The sequence below is a fragment of the Pongo abelii genome, chromosome 11 (genome assembly GCF_028885655.2).
Source record: "Pongo abelii isolate AG06213 chromosome 11, NHGRI_mPonAbe1-v2.0_pri, whole genome shotgun sequence".
Classification (NCBI taxonomy): domain Eukaryota; kingdom Metazoa; phylum Chordata; class Mammalia; order Primates; family Hominidae; genus Pongo; species Pongo abelii.
This window is the reverse complement of record NC_071996.2, coordinates 40,707,979-40,729,130: the sequence shown is the minus strand read 5'-3', so window position 1 is coordinate 40,729,130 and position 21,152 is coordinate 40,707,979. Positions and strand designations below refer to the sequence as shown.

At 36.4% G+C, this 21,152-nt stretch overlaps 1 long non-coding RNA gene across 4 annotated transcripts in view; it reads left to right on the top strand.

Moving 5' to 3' along the window:
- LOC134759589 (uncharacterized) overlaps positions 1 to 21,152 on the top strand; it is a 205,234-nt gene that overhangs the window by 104,444 nt on the left and 79,638 nt on the right. For all 4 annotated transcript variants that reach the window (XR_010135974.1, XR_010135975.1, XR_010135973.1 and 1 more), the window contains exon 3: positions 643 to 763. This is a non-coding gene — a long non-coding RNA (uncharacterized LOC134759589). The remainder of the gene's footprint in view (positions 1 to 642; positions 764 to 21,152) is intronic.

Here is a 21,152-nt window from a genome sequence, read left to right as displayed (position 1 = left end):
TGTTCAATTCAAGCCTTATTGTAACCATAAGAAAAAATCTCCAGTAGATACACCAAAGATAAAGAGAAAAGAATCAAAGTATATAACTACAAAAGCCATCAAAACACAATAAAGATAACAAGAGAGGAAGAAAGGAAGAGAAGAACTGTAAAAGAGACAGAAAACAATTAACAAAATGTCAAGTTAATTGTAGTGTACTTACCTATCACTGATTACTTTAAATTTAAAGGGCTAACCTCCCCAGTCAAAAGACATAAATGGCTGAGTGGATTTAAACAAACAGGTAATACCCAACTATACACTGTGTACAAGAGACCCAATTTAAGTTTAAGGACACACATAGGCTAAAAGTGAAGGGGTGGCAAAAGATAGTCCATGTAAAAACTAGCCAAAAGAAAGCGGGAGTGGCTACATTTATATCAGACAAAATACATTTTAAATCAAAGAATTACACAAGAGACAAATAAGGTTATTAGATGATGATAAAGGGAAAATTTTATAAAAAGATTAACAATCATAAATATATATTCACCCAACATCAAAGACCCTAAGTATATAAAGCAAACATTTTGGAATTGAAAGAAGAAATAGAAACATAATACTAGTAAGTAATTTTTTTTTTTTTTTTTTTTTTTTTTTTAGATGGAGTCTCACTCTGTCGCCAGGCTGGAGTGCAATGGCATGATCTTGGCCCACTGCAACCTTCGACTCCCTGGTTCAAGCGATTCTCCTGCCTCAGCCTCCCAAGTAGCTGGGATTACAGGTACGTGCCACCATGTCCAGCTAATTTTGTTTTTTGTATTTTCAGTAGAGACGGGGTTTTACCATGTTGGCCAGGATGGTCTCGAACTCCTGACCTCGTGATCCGCCCGCCTTAGCCTCCCAAAGTGCTGGGATTACAGGCGTGAGCCACTGCTCCTGGCCATAAGTAACTTTAATACCCCGCTCTCAATAAAGGATAGGTCATCTAGATAGAAAATCCATAAAACAGCAGAACTGAAGAATACTATAGGCTAAATGGAGCTAACAGACATATATAGAACATTCTACTCAATATCAGCACAATACTCATTCTTCCCAAATACACGTAAACATTCTCCAGCATAGAGTCCATGCTAGATCACAAAACAATTCTCAACAAATTCAATAAAATTAAAATTATTTAAAGTATTTTACCTGATCATAATGGAATGAAACTAGAAATCAATAATAGAAAGAAACTGGAAAAATTCACAAAAATGTGGAAATTAAACAACACATTCTTAAATAACTATTGGGTCAAATAAAAATAAAAAAGGAAATTAAAAAATATCTTGAAACAAACAAAAACAAAACATACCCAAACTTTTGGGATATAGGCAAAGCAGTACTAAAAGGGAAGTTTATAGAAATAAACATCTGCATTAAAAAAGAAGAAAGATCTCAAATTAACAAGGTAACTTTGTACCTCAAGAAACTAGAAAAAGAAAAAATGAAGCCCCAACTTAGCAGAAGAAAAAAAAAATAGAGTAGAAATAAATGAAATACAGAATAGGAAAACAATAGAAAAAGAATCAATGAAATTCTTTGTTCTTTGAAAAGATAAAGAAGATTAACAAACCTAGACTAAGGAAAAAAGAGAAGATTCAAATAAAATCAGAAATGGAAGTAGAGATACTGCAATTGATGTCACCAAAATCAAAAGGATCATAGGGACTCTGACAATTATACATCAACAGATTGAACAAACTAGAAGAAATGGATAATTCCTAGAAACATGCAACCTACTAACACAGAATAAAGAAGAAATAGCACTTCTGAACAGACCAATAACAAATAAGGACATTGAAGCAGTAATAATAATAATAAAAACCTTTCAATAAATAAAAGCCCAGAACCAGATGGCTTCGGGGTAATTCTATCAGACATTTAAAGAAGAAGACATACCGATTTGTCATAAACTTAAAAAAAAAAAAAAAAGAACAAGAAACATTTCCAAATTCAGTTTTTGAGGCATCATTCAGATACCAAAGGCACCACAAGAAAAGGAACTATAGGCTAATATCTTTTATAAAAATAGATGGAAAAATCTTCACAAAATACTAGCCAACCAAATTCAACAGCACATTTAAAAGGATCATACACTATGACAAAGTAGGATTTATTCCTGGGATTCAAGGATGGTTTACATTAACAGAATGAAGAGTAAAAATCACATTATAATCTCAATAGATTTAAGAAAAGCATTTGATAGAATTCAACACTCTTCCATAATAAAAACTCAAGATATTACGTACAGAAGGAACTGACTTCAGTACAATAAAGGCCATTTATGATTAGCCCACAGCTAACATCATACCAATGGTGAAAAGCTGAAAGTTTTCCCTCTAACATCCAGAACATGGTATGGATGCCACTCTTGCCTCTCCTATTCACCATAATATTGGAAGTCCTAGCCATAGCAAATAGGCAAGACAAAGAAGTAAAAGACACCCAAGCGACAAAGGAAGAAGTAAAAATTGTCCTGATTGCAAATGATGTCATCTTATTTGTAGAAAGCCTATAGATGCCACAAAAATAATATAAGAATTAATAAATAGATTCAGTAAAGTTTCAGGACACAAAATCAACATGTAAAAATCAATTTTACTTTGATACACTAACAGGAATTTTCTGAAAAGGAAATTAAGAAAAAATTCTACTTACAATAGCATCAAAAGAGATAAAATACTTAGGAATAAATTTAACCCAGGAGGCAAAAGACTTTTACACTGAAAATTATAAAATATTGTTGAAAAAATTAAAAACATGAATTAATGGAAGGATGTTTTGTGTTCATAGATTGGAAGAGTTAATATTGTTTAAATCTTTATATTATTGAAAATAATCTACACATTCAATGAAATACTTATTAAAATCCTGATGGCAATTTTTGCAGGCATAGAAAAAAACCAATGCTAAAGTTTATTTGGAACCACAAAAGACCCTGATTAGCCAATGTAATTTTGAGAATAAAGAACAAAGCTGTTCATACTCTCTGATTTAATAATATATAACAAGCTACAGAAATAAATACACTATGGTACTTATTTAATGCAGCCATATACATAAATGGAACAGAATAGAGAGCCCAGAAACAAAACTATACACATAAAGTCAACTAATCTTTGATGATGGTATCAAGAATACATAATGGGGAAAGATAGTCTCTTCAATAAATGGTATTGGGAAGACTGGATACCCACAGGCAAAAGAATGACTTTGGATTCTTACCTCATACCATATACAAAAATCAACTCAAAATGATTTAAGGGTTTCAATGCAAAACCTGAAGCAAAACTCTTAGAAGAAAACAGAGTAAAAGCTTCCAGACATTGGATTTGACAATGATTTCTTGGATATGACACCAAAAGCATAGGTAACAAAAGCAAGCATAGACAAGTGGGATTATATCAAACCAAGAAGCTTCTTCACAACAAAGAGAACACTCAACAAAAAGTAAAGACAACCTACTGAATGGGTGAAAGTATTTGCAAACCATCCATTTGATAAGGGGCTAATATCCAAAATATATAAGATTGAGTAGACATTTCACCAGAGAAGACATATAAATAGCCAACAAGTATATGCAAAGTTACTCAACATCACTAATTGTCAGGGAAATGCAAATCAAAACAATGGTATATTACCTCACACCAGTTTAAAAGGGTACTATTTAAAAAACCCGAAAGATAGCAAGTTTTGTCAAGGATGTAGGGAAAAGGGAACCCTGTACACTGTTGGTGGGAATGTATTAATGTATTGTTAATGTAATAACTTGGTGCAGCTGCTATTGAAAACAGTATGGAGTTTCCTAAAAAAGTAAAAGTATAGTCACCATATGATTCAGCAATCCCATTTCTGGGTATTTATTCAAAGAAATTGAAATCTGGATCTCAAAAATATATCTGCACTGTCATTTTCATTGCAGCATTACTCACAATAGCCAAGATATGGAAATACCCTAAATGTCCATAGACAAATGGATGGATAAAGAAAACGTGATATATTCATATAATGGAATATGATTAAGCTTACACAAGAAGGAAATCTTGCCATTGCGATAATATGAATGGATCTAAAAAGACATTATGCTAAGTGAAATAAGCAGGCACAGGAGGGCAAGTACTACATAAAACCACCTTTATGAGGAATCTGAAATAGTAAAACTCATAGAACCAGAGAGTAGAATAGTGGTCATCTGAGGCTGGGGGGAGGGGAAAAGAAGAGGTGTCATTCAAAGAGTACAAAATTTTAGGTGTCCAAGATGAGTAAGTTCTGGAGGTCTACTGTACAACACCGGGCTCATAGTTAACAATAATGTATAGTATACTTAAACATTTGCTAAAAGTGTAATCATTTATTAAGACCTCTTACCACAAAAGAAAAAGCTTATAAATGAATAAAAATAATAAAGATGGCAGGAAGAAATGTTGGGAAGTGATGTGTTCAAGTTTGTAGCCTTGGTTGTGATGATGGTTTCAAGATTATACACTTATCTCTAAACTCATCAATTTGTGCACATTAATTATGTGCAGTTTCTTGTATGCTGATCATCCCCAATACTGTGTTTAAAAAAAGAAATGGGTGGAGCCCATGGATTGAAAAAGTTACCTTAATGTCATACTTAAGTGACTACACACTTAATAGTGACTACACACTTATCGTTGACTACACACTTCATAGAACTGTCCTTGTGAAGATATTTTTAGAGGCTGATATTTTTAAGAAACAGATTGAGATACCACTTACATCTTATAAAATCTATCCTTTTAGACTGTATAATTAAGTGTTTTTAGTATATTCACAGTGCCTTGCAACCATCAACACTAATTTTTGGACATTTTAATCTTCCCTCCTCGCCAAAACCCCATAGCCATTAGCTTTCTCTTTTCCTTACTCATTAACCCCAGGCTATAGAAACCACAAATCTAGATATGTCTCTATAGATGTGCCATTTCAGGACATTTTGAATAAATGAAATAACATAATATGTGTGGTCTTTTGTGTTTGGCTTTTTACTTAGCATAGTATTTCAAGATTCATACACATTCTAGCACTAGTACTTATTTTCTTTTTAAGAAATTGACTATTTTTTAGAGCAGTTTTAGATTCACAGCAAAATTGAGCAGAAGGTACAGAGATATATGTCCCTCTACCCCTGTACTTGTGTGGCCTCCTCCATTACCAACATCCTCCATTGAGTGGTACATTTGCTGCATTGATGAGGTTACACTGACACATCACCATCACCCAAAGTCCATAATTTAAATTAGGGTTTACTCTTGATGCTGCACATCCTATGAGCTCGGACAAATTTTTAATTACACATACTCACCATACAGAGTATGATACTATAGTATGACACTATACTAACCCCCTGACTGCTGGAGACCACTGATCTTTTTACTATCTTCATAGTTTTGCCTTTTCCAGAATGTCACATCATTGGAAACATACAGTATGCAGCCTTTTCAGATTAGCTTCTTTCGTTTAGTAATATACGTTTGTATTTCCTCCCTGTCTTTTTATGGCCTGATAACTTATTTCTTTTTGACGTTAAATAACAATTCATTGTGCCTGGACGTACCATCATTTATCCATTCACCTACTGAAGGACATCTTAGTTGCTTCCAAGTTTTGGCAATTATGAATAAAGCTGCAATAAACATCCATGTATAGGTTTTTGTGTGGAAGTAAGTTTTCAGCTCTTTTGAGTAGATACCAAGGAGTGCAGTTGTGTGGCTGACTGCCACGGTTACTACTTGAGACCGTCACTATGACAGTTACTACTGTTACTACTTGAGACCATTATTATGAGACTGAATGAAGGGACGAATGTAGATATGAAAACTTAAGACAAAAGAAACTGTTTTAAAGGAAGGGGTCAAGAGAAGAAGAAGAGAGCTTCCTGCTTCTAGTGAGCAAAGGCAGCCCCTGAGCTTCAACAGCCGTTCTTATTTACTGGGGAGAAAGAGCAGGGAGGAGGTGATGATTGGTCAGCTGCTTAATTGATCACAGGTTCATTTATTGCTAACAGGCTTCAGATGTGCCTAATCAGAGGAAACACTCGTGCGTGGGTCGTGACTGCCTTCAGCATTCCCTCTGGGCGGCAGAGGCAGTTTGTCAGTTTGCCAACATTCTGCATTTATGAGAACTGTTTGCTGTTTACTCATGTAGCCTCCAGTGGTATACTGAGTTGATCATGACCCTCAATCTTTCCGCCTCCAACACAATTGCTGGATCATATGGTAAGAGTTTATATAGCTTTGTAGGAAACTGCCAAACTGTCTTCCAAAGTGGCTGTATTATTTTGCATTGCCACCAACAGTGAATGAGAGTTCCCATGGCTCTACATCCTCTCCAGCATCTGGTGGTGTTCAGTGTTCTGGATTTTGGCCATTCTAATAGGTGTGTAGTGGTATCTTATTTATGTTTTAATTTACATTGCTCTGATTATGACATTGCTTATTTTCTCCTTGTATATCTTCATTTATGATGTGTCTTTTAGGGTCTTTGGCTCATTTTTAAATTAGGTTATTTATTTTCTTATTGTTGAGTTTTATGTGTTCTTTGCATGTTTTGGATAAGAGTCTTTCATCAGATATGTCATTTGCAAATACTTCCTCTTGGCTTTAGACTTCTCTTTTTATTCTGTTGACAATGTTTATCATGGAACAGTTTTTTTAATTTTTATTTTTTGTGAGTGCACAGTAGGTATATATATTTATGGGGTACATGAGATATTTTGATACAGGCATGCAATGTGTAATAATCACATCGGGGTAAATGAGGTATCCATCATATCGACCATTTATCCTTTGTATTACAAATGAACCAATTATACTCTTTTAGTTATTTTAAAATGTACAATTAAATTATTATTGACTATAGTCACCTTTGTGCTATATTTGACTATTTGACTATATTTGACTATTATTGACTATAGTCACCCTTGTGCTATATTCTTGTATTTGTGCTACCAAATATTAGCTCTTATTCATTCTATTTATTATACCCATTAACCATTTCCTCTAGCCCCCACCCCCCACTACCCTTCCCAGCCCCTGATAACCATTATTCTACTCTCTATCTCCACTAGTCCAGTTGTTTTAAATTTAGCTTCCAAAATGAGTGAGAACATGTGAAGTTTGTCTGTGTCTGGCTTATTTCACTTGACATAATGACCTTCAGTTCCATCCATGTTGTTGCAAATGACAGGATCTCATTTTTTTAATGGCTGAAATGTGTATATAATCATCCAATGTGTATATGTACCACATTTTCTTTATCCATTCACTGGTTGATGGACAGTTAGGTTGCTTCCAGATCTTGGTGGTTGTGAAGTGCTGCAATAAACATGGAAATGCAGATATCACTTTTATATACTCATTTCCTTTATTTTGAGTACCTAGCTATAGGATTGATGGATCATACGGTAGCTCTGTTTTTCTTTTCTTTTTTTTTTTTTGAGTTACCTCCAACTGTTCTCTATAGTGGCTTTACTAGTTTACATTCCCACCAACAGAGTAGGAGGTTTCCCTTTTCTCTACATCTTTGCCAACATTTGTCATTGTCTGACTTTTGGATAAACGTCACTGGGGAAATACAGACTCTTTCTGCACTTTCCCCGATGTACAGAAAGTGTACACTAAGTAAGATGATGTCTCTGTTTTGATTTGCATTTCTCTGATGATCAGTGATGTTGAGCATGTTTTTATATCTGCCATTTGTATATCTTCTTTTGAGAAATGTCTATTCAGATATTCTGCCTATTTTTAAAATCAGATTACAAGATTTTTTTTCTATAGAGTTGTTTCAACTCCTTATATCATCTGGTTATTAATATCTTATCAGATGGGTAGTTTGAAACTATCTTCTCATATTCTGTGGGTTGTCCCTTCACCTTGTTGATTGTTTCCTTTGCTATGTAGAAGCCTTTTGGCTTGCTGTGATCCCATTTGTCCTTTTTGCTTTGGTTGCCTGTGCTTGTGGGGCATTATTCAAGAAATCTTTGCCCACGCCAATGTCATGGAGAGTTTCCTCAATGTTTTCTTGTAGTAGTTTCATAGTTTGAGGTTTTAGATTTAAATCTTTAATCTATTTTGGCTTGATTTTTGTATATAGTGAGAGATAGGGGTCTGGTTTTCTTCTTCTGCCTATAGATATCCATTTTTTTTCAGGATCATTTAATGAAAAGACCGTACTTTTCCAATGTATGTCCTCAGTACCTTTGCTGAAAATGAGTTCCTGTAAATGTATGGACTTTTTTCTGGGTTCCCTATTCTGTTCCATTGGTCTATGAGTCTGTTTTTATGCCAGTGCCATACTATTTTGTTTACTGTAGCTCTGTAGTATTAATCTGAAGTCAGGTAGTATAATTCCTCCAGTTTTGTTCTTTTTGTTCAGGATAGCTTTGGCGATTCTGGATCTTTTGTGGTTCCATATAAGTTTTGGATTTTTTTTTCTATTTCTGTGAAGACTGTCATGAGTATTTTGATAGGGGATTGCATTTAATCTGTAGATTGCTTTGGGTAGTATGGACATTTTAACAATATTGATTCTTATAATCCATGAATATGTAATGTCTTTCCATTTTTTGTATCCTCTTAAATTTCTTGCATCAGTGATTTATAGTTTTAATTGTAGAGGCTTTTCACTGATTTGTGTAAGTTAATTCTTAGGTACTTAATTTTATTTGTGACTTTTGTGAACGGGATTGCTTTTTAATTTCTTTTTCAGATTGTTTGCAGTTGGCATATAGAAATGATACTGATTTTTTATCCTGCAACTTGACTGATCTTGTTTATCATTTCTAATAGTTTTTTGGTGGAGTCTTTAGGTTTTTTCAAATAAAAGATCATATCATTTGCAAACAAGGATAATTTGACTCCTCTCTTTCCAATTTGGAGGCCCTTTATTTCTTTCTTTTGTCTGATTACTCTAGCTAGGACTTCTAGTACTACGTTGAAAAACAGTTGTGAAAGTGACCGTCCATGTCATTTTTCAGATCTTAGGGGAAAGACTTTCAGTCTTTTCCTATTCAGTAGGATACTAGCTATGGGTCTGTTGTATATGGCTTTTATTATGTTGAGGTATGTTTCTTCTATATTCAGTTTTTTGAGTTTTTTAAAATTAAGGATGTTGAATTTTATCAAGTACTTTTTTAGCATCAGTTGGAATGATCATATGGTTTTCATCCTTCATTTTGTTGTTATGATGTATCCCATTGATTGATTTGCATATGTTGAACTATCTTTGCATCCCAGGTATAAACCCCACTTGTTCATGGTGAATAATCTTTTTAATATATTGTTAAATTCAGTTTGCTAGAATTTCATTCAGGATTTTTACATCAATATTCATCAGATATATTGGCCTGTAGTTTTCTTTTTTTGATGCGTCTTTAGCTAATTTTGGTATCAGGGTAATACTGGCCTTGTAAAATAAGTTTGGAAGTATTCCCTCCTTGATGCTTTGGAATAGTTTGAGTAGGATTGGAATTAGTTCTTTAAATGTTTGGTAGAATTCAGCAATAAAGCCATCAGTTCCCAGGCTTTTCTTTACTGGGAGCCTTTTTATTACGGCTTCTATCTCATTACTTGGTATTGGTCTTTTGATGTTTTGGATTTCTTCCTGGTTCAATCTTGGTGTCTAGGAATTTGTCCATTTCTTCTAGATTTGCCGATTTATTGGCATATAGTTGCTCATAGTAGTCACTGATGAGCCTTTTAATTTCTGCTGTATCAGTTGTAATGTTTTTCTTTTCATTTCTGATTTTATTTATGTGGATCTTTGTTTTTTCTTAGTCTGGCTAAAGGGTTGTCAATTTGTTTCTCTTTTCAAAAATCAAACTTTTTGTTTAATTGGTCTTTTGCAGTTTTATTTCAATTTCATTTATTTCTGCTCTGATCTTTATTATTTCTTTTTTTCTATGAATTTTGGGTTTGGTTTGCTCTTGCTTTTCTAGCTCGTTAAAATGCATTGTTGGATTGTTTATTTGAAGTTTTTCCTCTTTTTTGAGGTAGGAACTTGTAGCTATAAATTTCCTTCTTAGTACTGCTTTTGCTGTATCTCATAAGTTTTGGAATGTTGTATTTCCAGTATCACTTATTTCAAGACATTTTTCAATTTTCTTCTTAATTTCTTCATTGACCCACTGATCGTTGAGGAGCATATTGTTTAATTTCCACGTGTTTGTAGAGTTTCCAAAATTCCTCTTGTTATTGATTTCTAGTTTTCTTTCATTGGGGTCAGAGAAGAATCTTGATATTATTTCAATTTGTTTGAATTTTCTAAGACTCATTTTGTGACCTAACATATGGTCTATCCTTGAGAGTGATTTATGTGCTGATGAGAAGAATGTGTATTCTGCAGCTGTTGAATGAAATGTTCTGTAAAAGGCTGTTGGATCTATTTGGTCTGTAATGCAGGTTAAGTCTCATGTTTCTTTCTTGATTTTCTGTCTGTAATATCTGTCAAATGCTGAATGGGGGTGTTGAAGTCTCCAGCTGTAATTGTGTTGGGGTCTATCTCTCTCTTTAGCTCTGATAATGTTTGCTTTATATATTTGGGTGCTCCAATGTTGGATGCATTTATATTTACAATTGTTATGTCCTCTTGCTGAATTTACCCCTTTATTATTATATAAAGACCTTCATCGTCTTTTCTTACAGTTTTTGTCTTGAACTCTATTTTGTCTGATGTAAATATAGCTACTGCAGCTCCTTTTTGTTTTCCATTGGCATGGAACATCTTTTTCCATCCTTTTGTTTTCAGTCTATCTGTGTCTTTATAGGTGAAATGTGTTTCTTGTAGCAATAGATTATTGAGTCTTTTTTAAAAAATTCATTCAGGCACTCTATGTATTTTGGTTGAAGAGTTTAGTCCATTTGCATTCAATGTTATTTTTGATAAGTAAGAATTTACTTCTGCTATTTTGTTATTTGTTTTTTGGTTGTTTTGTGGACTTCTCTTCCTTCTTTCTTTAATTCCCATCTTAGTGAAGGTGATTTTCTCTGGTGGTATGTTTTTATTCCTTTATTCCTTGCTTTTTATTTTTTACATAATCTGTTGTATGCTTTTTGGTTTAAGATTACCATGAGGTTTGCAAATACTATCTTATAACCCATTATTTAAATCTGATAACTACTTAGCACTGATTTTATAAACAAATAAACAAATAAGCAAAAAGAAAAATGAAAACTCTTAACTTTAACTTAATCCCCCTGGTTTTAAATTTTATTGTTTCTATTTATATCTCATTTTGCTATGCCATGAAAAGTTGTTGTAGTTATTATTTTTGATTGCTTCATCTTATAGTCTTTCTACTTGAGATAAGAGTAGTTCTATATACAACAATTACATATTATAATATCCTGTGTTTTCTCTGTACTTATTACTATCAGTGAGTTTGGACCTTCAGGTGATTTCATTAACATCCTTTCCTTTCTGATTAAAGAACTTCCTTTAGCATTTCTCATCGAATAGGTCTGGTGTTAATTAAATCCCTCACCTTTTGCTTGTCTGGAAGTCTTTATGTCTCTTTCAGGTTTGAAGGATATTTTTTCCAGATATACTATTCTAGGTTAAAAGTTTTTTTTTTCCCCTGCAGCACTTTAAATATGTCATGCCACTCTCCCCTGGCCTATAAGATTTTTACTGAAAAGTCTGCTGCCAGACATCTTAAAGTTGCATTGTATGTCATGTTTCTTTTCTCTTGCTTCTTTTCAGATTGTTTCTTTATCCTTGACCTTTGGGAGTTTCATTATTAAATGCCTTAAGGTAGTCTTCTTTAAGTCTGCTTAGTTTTCCATACACTTCTTGTACTTGAATATTGATATCTTTCTCTATATTTGAGAAGTTCTCTGTTATTATCCATTGAGTACACTTTGTACTCCTCCTGCTCTATCTCCTCTTTAGGCCAATAACTCAGATATGCTTTTTGGAGGCTGTTTTCCAGATTCTGTAGGCATGCTTCATTGTTTTTGTTTTCTTTTTCCTTTTGTTTCCTCTGACGGTGTATTTTCAAATAGCCTGTTTTCAGGCTTACTAATTCTACCTTCTGCTTGATCAATTACGCTATTAAAAGACTCTGATGCATTCTTCAGTATTCCATTGGCATTTTTCAGCTCCAGAATTTCTGTCTGATCTTTTAAATTATTTCAGTAGTTTTGTTAAATTTATCTGATAGAATTCTGAATTCCTCTCTGCGTTATCTCGAATTCTTTCAGTTTCCTTAAAACAGCTGTTTTGAATTCTCTGTCTGTAAGATCATATATCTTTTGTTTTCCAGGACTGGTCCCTGGTGCCTCATTTAGTTTGTTTGGTGAGGTAATGTTTTCCTGAATGCTCTTGATGCTTATAGATGTTTATTGGTGTCTGGCATTAAAGACTTAGGTATAATATTTATTGTAGTCTTTGTGGTCTAGCCTTGTTTGTACTCATTCTTCTTGGGAAGGCTTTCCAAGCATTTGAAGGGGTTTGGGTGTTGTGATCTAAACTTTATCTGCATTAGGGGGCATCCCAAGCCCAGTAATGCTGTTGTTCTTTCCGACACATAGAGATACCACCTTGGTGGTGTTGGATAAGATCTGGAAGAATTCTCTGGATTACCAGAAACTTTTGTTCTCTCCCTTTACTTTCTCCAAACAAATGCCGTGTCTCTCTGTGCTTGGAGTTGTGGGTGGAGTGACACAAGCAACCCTGTGGCCACCACTAGTGGAACTGTGCTGGGTTAGACTTTAAGCCAGCACAGCACTGGGTCTCGCTGAAGGTCTGCTGTAACCCTTACCTGGCTACTACCTATCTTTGCTCAAGGTCCTAGGGCTCTACAATCAGCAAGTGGTGAAGCCAGCCATGCCTGTGTTTCTCCCTTCAGGGAGATGAGCTCCTCCAGGCCCCAGGTACATTCACAGGTACCATCCAGAAAGCAGAGACTGGAGTCAAAAACCTTAGAAGCCTACCTGGTGTTCTATTGTACCGCAGCTGAGCTGGCACTGAAACCATAAGACTCAGTTCTTCCCACTCTTTCGTCCCCTTTCCACAGGTAGAGAAACCTCACCCCATGGCCACCACCACCTCAGGTTCATGGGGAGTACTGCCAGGCTACCATTTATGTTCCCTTAAGGCCCAAGGGCTCTTCAGTCAGCTTATGGTGAATGCTGCGAAGCCTGGGACTCACCCTTCAGGGCAGTGGGCTTCCCTCTGGCCTAGAGCAGGTCTATAAATGCCATCCAAGAGCCTAGGCCTGGGATCAGAGACCCTAAGAGCCTACCCTATGTTCTCTCCCACTGTGGCTGACCTGGTACCTAAAGTTCAAGACAAAGTCCCCTTTACTCTTCCTTCTGCTTTTCTCAAGCAGAAGGAGTCTATCACCACAGCCACCACAGCTTGAAATGTGCTGTTTCACACTTGAAGTCAGCATGTCTCAAAGTCTCGCTCAAGGACCATGACTTACTATCTGGGTATCACTGCTAATTATTCAGGGGCCATGGGGTCCTTAGTCAGCAGGGAATAAATCCTGCTATGACTGGATACTTCCCTTCAAGGCAGCAGGTTCCCTTCTGGCTCAGGGTGTATACAGAAACATTTTCCAGGAGATAGGGTTTATTGTAATGGCCTCATGACTCTCCCTGCTGCCCTATCCTACTGTGACTGAGCTGTCATCCAAGTTGCAAGACAAAATCGTCTTTACTCTTCCCTCTCCTTTCATCAAATAGAAGAAATGAGTCACTTTTCTGGCTGCAAACTGTACTGCCTGGGGTTTGGGGAGGTGTAGCAAGAGCACTCCCTTGGCTGCCATGGCTGGTGTCTCACTAGGTCACATGCCCAACAAGTCCACTGGCTCTGAGCCCAACACAGTGTTAGGATTTGCCTAGGAGTTGCGGTCCTTGTGGCCTAGACTGCCTTTCAAGTTTATTTAGGACCCCAGAGCACTTTAGCCTGTGTTGGCTAACCTTGACGAAACTCAAGTTCCAGCCTCTGGCGGGGGCGATTCCTCTCTGGCTAGCACTTGATTAAACCCTCCTTCCATGGATATCAGCTGAGTTCAGCCCAGTTTTGCTTTCTGTTGTGATGGGGCAGCACTAAGGTCCAAAGCAAAGTCCCACAGTCACTGCACTCTCTCTCCCCACAACGCACAGATTCTCTCTATGCCAGGGCATGGGAGAGGAGTTGCATTGGTGATCCAAGGCTGTCTTTCCTACCCTCTTCAGTGCCTCTTTCAGTGATAGAAAGTTAAAACCAGGTACTGTGATTACTCCCCTAATTTTTGGTTCTTATGAAGCTGATTTTTTTTGTGTAGATAGTTGTTAAATTTGGTGTTCCTGTCAGGGGTGATGATCAGTAGAAGTTTATATTTGGTCAGGCCATATTACTCCACCTCCTTTCTCCAGAGCATAAATTTTTAATTTTAATAAAATCCAGTTATTTCTTTCCTAGATTGTGCCTTTGTTGTTTTATATAAAAAGTTATTGCCAAATTCTAGGTTATCTATTTTTTCTCCTTTGTTATCTTCTAAGGGTTTTATAGTTTTGTATTTTACATTTAGGTCTATGATCCATTTTGAGTTAATTTTTGTATAGGATGTAAGATTTGTGTCTAGATTTATTTTCTTTTTCTTGCATGTGGATGTCCAGCTGCCCCAGTACCATTTATTGAAAAAGACTGTCTTTTCTCTTTAAATGTCTTCGTTCCTTTGTCAAATTTCCATTGACTATATTCATGTGGGTCTATTTCTGGGCTTTCTACCCTGTTTTGTCTATTCTCTTGCCAATACCACGCTGTCTTGTTTACTGTAACTTTACAGTAATTCTTGAAATTCGGTAATGTCGGGCCTCCAACATTGTTCTTTACCATTAATATTGTGTTGGCTATTCTGGGTCTTTTGCCTCTCCATATAAACTTCAGAATTAGTTTGTATTTATCCACAAAATAACTTGCTGGAATTTTGATTAGGATTACATTGATTCTATAGATCAAGTTAGGAAAAACTGACATATTAACAATATTGAGTCTTTCCATCCGTAGACATAGACTATCTCTTTATTTACTTAGTTTCTTAATTTCATTTGTAGAGTTTTCTAATCCTAATATATGGGTAGAGTTGAGAATTAATATTTAAAGGATGCCATTGTATTTATTCTATGAATTTCAGGAGCAACCATTTTTACATATATATTTAAAGCTCCTTTTTAAAATTAAGAAAATTGGTATCCTCTTTTGTTTTTAATAACAGCAGTTAACAGTACTACTGGTCATCCCTGTGAATTTTGCTTCCTGAACCGTGCAGACTGGTGGCCCAAAGCCCTTTTGCCAAGAGGCCTCTGAACATGTGCATTATTGGATTGCAATTCTCCCTGCCTAAGCCAGTTAGAACTCATTCTCCATAATGCAGAGAAACATGATTGTTTTTTGAAGGGGTCTTCAGGAAGATGATTATTGATGGTCTTCAATGAACTTTCTGAAATTTAATGCAATATTTTGTAACCTGGGTGTTTTGGGAAAGGAAGGGAGCCCATGTGCAGTCATGGACCTCAGGCTACCAATGCACCTAAAAGCTTCAGGATCCCCTACAGGTATGGAAAATGCCCTAGCCATGTGTCACCAGGATCAAATGGTTAAAGAAGAGGCCCCTCCACTTCACATATAACCCACAAAACAGGTAGACTGTTTTCTTCTGTTTTCTGTTCCTGAAGAAACTGCAATACAGGTATTGCAAAGAAGAACCATTGCCCAAATAATATAAAAACACAAGCTCTCCCTTGTATTTGGAGGAGAAAGTGATGAGGCTTGATGTCTCTCAAAACCAATCTGATAAGAGATAGGAGGGTGGTTCCTGACACTCCAGAAGAAATTTGAGAGTGCCTCCTATCTCTTCCCACTATGTTTCTAAGAATGACTTTGTGACAGAGGAAGGTGAATGCGAAAGGCTTCAATGTATTCAAGTATCTTTTCTGGAAGTAAGAGTCAATACAGTTTCCTCTTATTGCACTTTTTATTCCTTTAGAATTTAAAGAACATTCTTCACTTTCTGTATTTTGAATCTTTGTCATATGGTTGTTACTGTTTGACTTCATAATAATGTGCATTTCATTGCTTATGCTTTATCTCACTCAGTAGATAGGCACCATGTGGCCCAGGACACTGCCTTATTACAGTTCCTCCATTTTTTCACTTCTTGGAACAGTACCTGGCACATATTAGGTGCTCATTAAATGTTTGCCAAATGATCAGAGAATGTGAGTTCAGTGTCATCTGCCACTTCACTTTTTTAGTCAGCTCTGAGGAAATTTTTGCAATATTCATTCAGTCTGCATTTATAAGTCTTTCCAGCTAAGACTGTTTTAAATGAAAAAAATTTCAAAATATTGAACATATAAATACAGCCACGTAATGATGGAGATACGGTCTGAGATGTGCATCATTAGGTGATTTTATCATTGTGCAAACATAAGAGTGTACTTACACAAACCTAGATGGTATAGCCTACTACACACCTAGGCTATATGGTATAGCCTATTTCTTTTAGGCTATAAACCTGTACAGCATGTGACTATACTGAATACTGCAGACAACTGTAACACAATGGTATTTGTGTATCTAACATCTCTAAACACAGAAAAAGCGCAGTAAAAATGCAGTATAAAATACAGTATAAAAAATACAGTATAAAAATGGTACGCCTGTACAGGGCACTTACCATGAATGGAACTTGCAGGACTAGAAGTTGCTCTGGGTGTCAGTGAGTTAATGTGAAGTCTGAAGACATTACTGTACACTGCTGTAGACTTCATAAACATTGCACACTTAGGCTACACTAAATTTATAAAAACAATTTTCTTTCTTCAATAATAAATTAACTTTAGCTTAATGTAACTTTTTTACTTTACAAACTTTTAATTTTTTTGACCTTTTAACTCTTTTGCAATAACACTTAGCTTAAAATATGAGCCTACTGTTACAGTTGTACAAAATATTATCTTTCTTTATATCCTTATTCTATAAGTTTTTTCTATTTTTAAAATTTTTATTTTTTTAACTTTTAAAGCTCTTTTGTTAAAAACTAAGTCACAAACACACACATTAGCCTAGGCCTACATAGGGTCAGGAACATCAGTATCAATGTTTTTTTACTTCCACAACTTGTCTCACTGGAAGGCCTTCAGGGGCAGAAACATGCATGGAGCAGTGATCTCCTATAACAATGACTTCTTCTAGAATATTACCTGAGGGACCTACCTGAGACTATTTTACAGTTAACATTTTTTATAAGAAGAATGAGAAGTATACTCTAAAATAATGATTAAAAAGCATAGCATAGTAAATACATAAGCCAGTGACATAGACATTTCTTATCAAGTGTTATGTACTATATGTTATTATATGTGCTATACTTTTACACGACTTGCAACACAGTGTGATTGTTTACACCAGCATCACCACAAACACATGAGCAATGCATTGTGCTATGATATCACTGGGCAATGGGAATTTTTCAGCTCCATTGTTATCCCATGGGATCACCATTGCACATGCTGTCTGTTATTGACCAAAGTATCAATTATATGGCACACAACTCTGTGTATGGTAGCACAACTGAAATATAGCCATGATTGATTCTATGGTCTGGCATACTTCCTAAATGATTGGTAGCTGATTCACAGAATGACAGAGAATATTTGATTTCCTTCTCTGGAATTTCTACCTAAAGGCTGGCAGAAAGTGCAGGGAGGTTCAGTAGAAAAAATACAAAATCATTGAAATAGGTGCCCAGATATTTGATAACTAGATTTGGCTCTGCTGCTGTGAAGTCTAGTAGCAATTTGTTTATCTCTCTGAGTGAATGGGTTGGAATAGTTGATTTATTAGGTCCTTTTCATATCTAATTTTCTGTGACTTTAGGCATGTTTGCTTCTAAGAACAAGTCAGGATGTAACAAATACTAGGCACTGCCATAAGATTCACATCATTTGGAAACCTCACAAGGGTAACAAATAGCAAAGGAATTGTATAAGGTCAATTACAGGCAGTGTATGAGAGACTTTCATGATTTAGTCATCAAAATATCCAGTCCTTTTGATAGACTGTTCCTACTTCCCTATGATTCCTTGACTATATCCAGTCCTCGCTGAGACACAGTACATATTACTCCATTTGTCTCGGATGGGCTCCTATTCATTCTTCATGGGAAAGTCGGGCTAGTTGCCCTTTTTGCTCTTTTATACCTGCCATGCCATCCTGGGTTTACCTATATTCTAAAATGACCCACAGCCTTATCCACTCTGTATTGTTTCTGTCCCCCAACTAAAAAGACTCTGATTGCCTAAGGATAAGTACAGTAAGGACCCGGCCCACAGTAAGTGTTCCTTCAATGTTGGCTAAATGAATGAGGACATGAGTGAAATATTTGCTGTGATTACAATGAAATAAGTCAAGTCATATTTTTCCTCTTATATTGAAATTGGAGTAAGATTAACTTCAAAATAATACTTTTACAGCTAAAATTGTTACTATTTTTTAAAAACCTACTCCCCAAGAGCATCAAAACTTGACACTGAAGTTCAAATGGCAGCTGAACCATATGATGCAATTTTATGCTTCAATGAAAAACACAAAATTACAGTGTCAGGTAGACATCTTACCATATATTAGAGTTAGAAGAAACTGCAAATATAACCTAGTCATTCAGTGGTAAGGAAACCTAGGCCCAATAATTAATTTGCCCAAAGTTCCTTATAAGCAAGCCACAGATCTGAGCCCATAACCCAGAGTTTCTTATTTCCACCTAGCCCATCCACCCTACTGCAGTCCACAGGCTCAAGTTTCTGTGCTTAGACTCAGAATTAAATAGAAATTCCTTTTGTTTTTGCTGTCTCTTCATTTTCTTCAGCCTGGCTCCATTATGGGAATTCAATGCCCCCAGTAGTGTCCTCTCCTTTATGTACCTCATAGTATTTCGGTGCAGTTCACTTGCTGCTCAAGGGTCCCTCGCTCACCTCTTTCCTTCTTTGTACAGTCTTCTGAATGGACCTGTGATTCAGGAAATTGACAGGGAGTGTGAAAGGGGTGGAAAAGCAGCAGATGGAGTGGAGGGAAGGCGGGAAGTGGGGAGTCTGGAAACAGCCTGGAGGCAGCCACAACCTGGTGGCCTAAGCCCACAGATGCATTGCTTGACTTTGAAGAAGTTTATACACATATTCTCATGAATATTCTCATATGACAATAATATTGTGCAGCTACAGAGCACTTGCAGTCATCTCATGAGAGCTGTAATATGGGGTGGGAGACAGTCTGACTTCGAGTATTAGGATTACAATTGTAATAACTCACTGTAAATAATTTACTGGAAAGCTGCCTGTAAGTTTTTGGCAGGCCATTTAACCTCTCTAAACTTCAGTTTCTGAGCTATAGAATGAAGTACACTTTATAGCCCTCTTCAGGTTGTCTGAGGATCCAGTAAGCTTTTATATGCAATGTGCTTTTCAAAGTATAATTTGCTATATGAATGAAAAGCCTGGCATTTGGCAGAAGAACTGTTTAAGTTCTTATTTATTCTCAGAACCCACAAGCTGGATGGTTCTAGTGACTATGTAAATGTTGGGTTTCATGGATTTGTTACAAGGTGGTGATGTTTAAATACCTAAATTAACAACTTCTATATGTTAGGACATATATATTTCCTCTCCCAGTATTTTATGTACCTCATTCCTTTCCCCATCTCCCACCAGTCAACCCTGTCCCCTAGTATGGGTTGCATAAGGTAGACAGGGCAGGGGTGGGAAGTGTGCAGACGTGGATCTTCCCTAGAGACAGGGAGCTCACTGTATTTTACAACCTTGGATTCAGAGAGGGAGAGAGTAACACAGGTCCAGGCAGATAGAGCCTTGACAACCCAACAGATATTTCTGAGCCAGAGTTGGCATGGACAAAGCAGCAGGGGAGTGACAAGGCCTGCAGCGGGAGGTAGACAAACACAAGGGATGTTGTAAATCTTGAGGTCTGACAACCAGGTACCAGACAGAATAAAAGATATCTGGGAATCTATGTGGACAATGAACATCTAGAATTGAATCAGTCAAGGTCACAGCAGGAAATGTCTGGTGCCCTCATAGTTAGATAATTAGAGGAGAAATTATTTACAAAGGGAACTGATTATAAGGTGTAGGCAAGAGTGTAGAGTTGAGGAACCTGGGGCTTGTAGCAGCAGAGCTGTTGCCAGTGCTAGGCCTGAAATGAGGAGAGGAGGGTGTGATTCTGGAAATCAGAAAGAAAAGAATCAGATAGAGAAGGCTGAATCTTTCTGGGAGCCACAGGGAAGGGAACCTCATGGATGTGATCTATTTAGTTCAGGCTCCAGGGCAGGGACTGGTGTGGAGGGATCTAGTATGGACCTGGAGTAGAAAAATGGAAGATTTTGAAGAGCCTCACTCAAATTTTTTGGCACTGTGCAAGCCTCTACAACTTTGGCATAATCCTGGAGAAAGAGAGGGGTGTGGGAACAAACTGGTTAACATTGAGTTTTTACCACTACAGCAGCATGGGAACTCGAAATAGAAATTAAGCTGAGTCGTAGAAAAAGACATATGTTACGGTTCTTGCAAAACATAAGTTTTGGACCGAGAATTGCACCCACCTCATATAATAAGATGGATCCATTATATTATGTGGATTACAACAAGAGTCCATATGTCCAGTCTTATATATAACATTTACATGTGTGCACACACACCCCATTCTGACAAGGAATTCATGAGTTTCATCTCCACCAAATACAATATAAATGACATTTCCATCAGCATACAAAATAGAGGGAAAAGCGCTGGCAGAGAGGAAGAATGAGATGAGTAAGAAATCAGTAGGAGTGCATAAGTCAGAAATGCCAAGCAGGGAATGAGGAAATGGGATTTGAAGTGGCAGGGGCCACTGGTATTATGAGCTGGAGACTTCTGAATGACATTATGACTTTGCAGTTAGCAGCAGAGCAGCTCTTCATCCTTTTCTAGGATGAGGCCAGGAGAGACAGCAGCATGCAGCTACCTAAGGAGAAGCCAAGAGAAAGGATCTGAAGTCCCTGTGAGATACAGAGAGAAGACTGATTTTCTGATTTCCTGTTCTTACTTCTAGTACACCTG